This window comes from Oryzias melastigma, linkage group LG8, assembly GCF_002922805.2.
Source record: "Oryzias melastigma strain HK-1 linkage group LG8, ASM292280v2, whole genome shotgun sequence".
Lineage (NCBI taxonomy): Eukaryota > Metazoa > Chordata > Actinopteri > Beloniformes > Adrianichthyidae > Oryzias > Oryzias melastigma.
In genome coordinates, this window is record NC_050519.1 from 5,519,514 (window position 1) to 5,525,263 (window position 5,750).

The following is a 5,750-nucleotide window of genomic DNA, read 5'->3' on the forward strand; positions in this document are numbered from 1 at the left end:
GGTCTTGTGTCTCCGAGGTTTATTGTTCTGGATTCTTCCTGGGGGGTTGTACGGTGGTGCAGTGGTTATCGCTCTTGTGTTACAGCGAGAAGGTCCTAGTTTGAATCCCACCTGGAACCTTTCTGCATAATTATGTTAAAAAGTTACGGTTTTAAAGTTTTTAAAATTGGTATTCTGCTAGCTTTTTGGACTTTTTAACGTTTATTAGGATTTTTTAGGCTGTTTTGGAGTTTAGCTAATAATTACATGCTAGCTGTTTTGGCTAATTTAAGATTTTTTTTTTACGTTTTCAGGCTGTTTTGGAGTTTAGCTAACATTTTAGCTACATGCTAGCTGTTTTGGCTAATTTAAACTTTTTAAAAAAAGTTTTTGAGGCTGCTTGGAGTTTAGCTAATATTTACATGCTAGCTGTTTTGGCTAATTTAAGCTTTTTTAAAAAAAAAAAAAGTTCTGTAGACGGTTTGGAGTTTAGCTAATATTTTAGCTACATGCTATCTGTTTTGTCTTATTTAAGTTTTTTAGGCTGCTTGGAGTTTAGCTAATATTTACATGCTAGCTGTTTTGGCTAATTTAGGCTTTTTTCAGTTTTTTTGGGCTGTTTTAAAGATTAGCTATTTTTCAACTACATGCTAGCTGTTTTAGCCAACGTGTTTCTTTTTGCTTTTTTAGGCTAACTTGGCATTTAGCTAATATTTTAGCTGGCTATTGGCTTCTGTAGCACCCTCGAGGAATTAGCGTAATCACGATGATTTTAAAACAGAGTTTATTCGGTCTTTACAACCCGTGAGAACTGACAGCAAAGAAACACACAAAAAAGCATCAAAATCAATCCTTCAGCTTAAAAATAAAAAAAAAACCTGAATTAAATACAAATAAAAGTACACAAACCTCGTGGGCTGGCATCCACGAAGGGCTAATTGCTCATTTGGCTTGAATTCTTTCTTTCTTTCTTTCTTTCTTTCCTTTACAAAATAAATAAACATAATAAACAAATAGTTTCATTGATATTTCTGTAACTTTTTAATCTGATTCATACCGATCTTACCGGAGGGCTTCATGTGTGCAGCAGTGCGCGCTTAGCAGGGTGTGTGTGCAGTTAAATGAGTCCGGGCGGAACTTTTTAAATATAATTTGTTCCACATGCTTCCACCACTAGATGGCGCATGTTAAATACAAATTTAAACACCAAAATAAATCGATAAATATTTAGGGTAATACTCTATATCTAGTTCATAATTATGTTAAAAAGTTATGGTTTTAAAGTTAAAAAAATGTAGTTATAGAGTGTCCAATTAGTAAAAATTAAAAAAGGTTGTGTTGTAGTTGTGTGGATGGATGGATGGATGGAGAACTGATAAGGAAAGGTCTCTTCCAAATCCAGTCTCAGTCATGGGATAGGTGTTCTTTTACCACAAACTATCATTGTGCCCATAAAATAAGAAATGTAAATATTCTTCTGTAGCCAAATTGAAGTATGTACTTTGTCTAAACTACATAAAATAAAAAAAATCACTACAAAATCTGTCAAATATGCCATTTATTTATGAGTTTTTCCAATTATTTCGTGTCTGATGTCAAGGTTACAAACTTTTACAAAGCTGTTTAAAGACCCACTTTTTAATAAAAATCCTGTTTTTCACATTTTAACATGTTCTTGTGGCATTTTTCTGATGAAATATTTAAAAAAAATGAAAACAGCATTTCTGAGTATTTCTCTAAAAAAATGCCCTTTGAAAAAGAGATTATTTGACGTAGAAAATATGTCGGCACAAGCTCTCTGCTCTGCTCTATTCTGATGGCAAAATTCTTTGCCGTTTTTGTTGGACTGGTCCAACTCCAATCATCTTTAGAGCAATTTTAAAATAGTTTCCACTTGTCTTTTATTCATACTGCTTTAAGCCAAAATTACTTAAAAAAATTGTCAAAGTTTTTCCAGTTGCTGAGAGCTCTCTGTTTACATGCTCTAGCCTCTAGCTTACACCCCAACGTAACATTACCGGTATAACAAAAAGAAAGAAGTTCTTCAGCTGGACAGTTTTGTCTAATTTGAATACTCAGAAATGCAATTTTTAGCTTTATTTTCTTTTAAATATCCTCCATCATCAGAAAAACAACATAAAAAACACAAATAAGATCATTTATAGATGATAACAAAGTCGATTTCTTTCAGATTCAAATCACAAGAAGACATTTTTCAAGAATGGGAGGATAATTTTAAGGCAGCACCATCAAGCTTGAAAATTCAACATGTGCTGCAGCTAATTATGAAGAAAGTGCTGAAAGATGCTGCAGTGGAGGTACTCTGTTTCCCTGCAAACAGCTGTTCTGTATTTTGGGATTATGAAGAGACTGCTTGAGTTTAAGTGTTTATGTCACTCAGCGTTGAGGATTACAGGTCACGCATCTGCTGCGCTGCTCTCCAGCATCACCATAGAAACTGCATCAGCAGACGGCTGCCTGGAGTCTGACAAACATCCCTTTAATCTGCAGGTAAGTTATTTGTTCAAACTAAATGTGAGGAGGAGGGGGGGGGGGGTGTCTTGGGGTAAGGAGGGAAAAAAATGCAGCAAAGATGGACGATTTCATATTTGCTCGTTTACGTGTTGATACGTTTGGGAGATGGCCTTTCAGCTGTTTTCTGTTTGGCCTCTGAGCTTCTTCAGAAGACTCTTGGGGCTTCAGTGCAGAAAGGCCACATCAATGTCAGCTGCAAAGCTGAGGGACATTATTTATTTTGTTTTTAGATTTCCAGATCATCTCACAAATCTCACAGAGAATCTGCAGATATTTTCATCTTGTGAAAAATATTAAACTTTTTTATTTCTCTATATTTAACTCATACAGACTTTATTTTTGTATGAATTTTAGTTTATAATATGCCAAGATTATTGGGTTAAAATATTTTTTTTCCAGGCATTTGCTCACTACCTGTTTGAGATGTGTAAAAACTAGGGCTGGGTTGAAAAAAAAATCAATTTACTAAAGATATAAATCGATTTAGTACATAGAGCTAAAGTCCGCTAGCTTGATGCTAACGTTCAATAGAATTTCCCATAGGACGGCTAATGCTAACGTTCGGTTGACCAAAAAAATATATATATTGCTGACTAAATGAACATCTTTATTTACTTACAGGCATTAATTTTCCAAACTCTTTTAAGGAAATGCTTTTTAAAGTAACCATTTATGGTCTAAAACTTCGTTTTTTCCCTCATACTGTTGTCTTCTTCTTGAATAAAGTGTACTTCTACAGCGCGATCGCCACCTAGTGGCCGAACTGAAACGTCCTCCTGGAGAAGCAGCTCTGTTTACAATGTTAATGATCTGAATATTTTTGTTAGAAGTTCTCCTTTAGAGAATCAATGTAACACTGTATGATATAAACAATCTCATTATTTCACTAATACATTTGACAATATGTGAACTCTATAAGATTAGCATAAATATATCCAAATTACATAGAAGATTTTATGTATTTCTGAACAAATGTGTCTAAATGTTTAAACTTAAAATTGAATTGAAGAATTCAAAGAATCGATAAAAATAGAAGAATAGATTCAGGCTCTTGTGAATCGAATCGTTTCTGGAAATTATAACCGATACCCAGCCCTAGTAAAAACGGTTCATATTAAATGTTTTATTTGGTGAGACCGTGAAATATAGAGTTAGAGTAAACAGCAGGATCAGGAAAAATAGAAAATCCAGTCGTAAAGGATATGAGTTTTGTAGTGACACAAACTTCTGGTGTGCTGTGACCAATGTTCCCTCTAATTTTTTGTGCGTCTGAGCAAACACAGAAACTCACTGAGCGCTCCTTCGACCGCCATGAGCAACAATGAGGGTTCACTCTGTATTCACGTCTATATTTCAACTGTCTGAAATCTCTTATCTTAACAAGTCATGTAGCTTATTAAAAGAATGAAACTAATAAATGTTCATCAAATTGTGTTCAATGTGAGTGATTTGCAACAATTACAATGAAAATTAAGAAACATTCAGGAAGCGGGTCCTGCTGTCTGGGAATACATTCAAACTCCACTTTAATATTTTAGGACTTTTCCTGTCATGATTTCGCGAGGCGTCGAGGACCCAAGCGCTGGAACCCGGAAAGGACAAACACGTCGAGGACTGAAGGTAAGAGTTTATTGCTTGGAGGTGGAAGATGATCGGGAGCTGCTGGATAATCCGAAGGAGGCGACAGGCAGGAGCGGTGGAGATGAAGGGAGAGATCCGGAATGGTCAGCAGAGTCTGTGGTTCCGAGGCAGTGGACGAGCGGATGATCCGGGGATGTCGGTACTCGTGGTGGATGGTTTCTAGGAACGAGAGATAGTGCATGAACAGAGGGCAGAGGCTGAGAGCAAACAGGAATTACTGATTTTCTCAGGAATACTGCCAGGTACTGTACCCAAGGGTAGGCAACGATCTGGCGATGAATGGTGGAGATGCAGGGCTTATATGCTGGGGCAGAGCTGCTGTGGTGATGAGTTGAGTGCCGACACCTGGTGGAACACCCAGGGCCGCTCCCAGGCTGCATGCACGAGGGGGGGCAGCCCGGGGGAACCATGACATTTCCTGCTACAAAGAATCTTGAAGTGCTTTCCATAATAAATAAAAGAAAGATACAAATAGTAGTTAAAATAGCAAACATACTGTAGCGTCCGGCAGGACGCAATGAAGAGGCGGAGGCGACCGTTTCCAACCGCGAAGCTTATAATAAACTTGTAAACGGTTACTGTCGGCCGTAACCACGCCGAATACAACACAAACGATAAAGTGCTCTCATTGGCTCATTCCTCATTACATTCCTTCATGCTCCCGCAACCCTTCTTATATTCTCCTGCTCCTCCGCCCACCCCCACACTCATCCAATCACACTGGAGCAACAATCCAACACAGAACACATTAACAGAGCCCCAACAACGTTAGTTGCTACAATACTATGAAATAAATAGAGACAAATACAAACTCAGTACTCACATTCCACCAATACAATCACAATAAATTGATTAATTATTGTGAGGGTTTCACCCAATTATAGTGGATAAAACCCTCACATCCTCAGGCAGGAGGTCCACAGTGCTGAAGTGTGGTCTCATTGTGGGGTTTTAGTTCGGACTTTTGGGACCACCAGCAGACCTTCATCTAAGAACCTGTGGTGAACAATAATACCACCGCCGACCTGTTGTCATGTAAGACGTGGTGGAGTTGGAGATTAAAACGTTGACTGATTGATCTGAAGAAGCAGCGGGGCGGCTAGCGCTCGGAAATACACAACAACATTGATTTATAACTTTACAAACGTCATGCTAAAACAATAAAGCCAGACTTACATTTAAATGTAAACCTCTGAGCTTCAGAGCTTCACCCGCGTGAAGAAAAGCGCTTCTCCACTGCGCAGTACCGGCGCTAATTAGCTTGGCGAGAGCAACCCCTTAAAACAACTATGTCAGATAATTCTACTCTTTAAAATGCCACAACACTTTGAAGGGTCGGGGGAGAATTCGGATTCAGCCCAATACACTGGAAATAATCGTGTTTGTATGTTTACCTTTGCTGGATTTCAGGCTGGCTTGTCTGCAAACGTCGCTTCAGGTTTTCTTGTGTTTTTGCCTTTGATGGTCGCTCCACACGTCTTATTGAAGGTCGTGTTAAATGTAAAATGTGTCCATATATGTACTTTTATTTTTCTACATCGATTAGACATTTTTCACCTATATCACAGACACGATTCATTGAATTAGCGTCTTCC

General features: G+C 37.9%; 1 long non-coding RNA gene across 1 annotated transcript in view; it reads right to left on the bottom strand.

Annotated features, from left to right (window-relative positions):
* Positions 1–957, bottom strand: part of LOC112146336 — a 2,679-nt gene extending 1,722 nt beyond the window's left edge. The window contains exon 1 of the long non-coding RNA XR_004948311.1: positions 889–957. This is a non-coding gene — a long non-coding RNA (uncharacterized LOC112146336). The remainder of the gene's footprint in view (positions 1–888) is intronic.
* Positions 958–5,750: the final 4,793 nt, after the last annotated feature.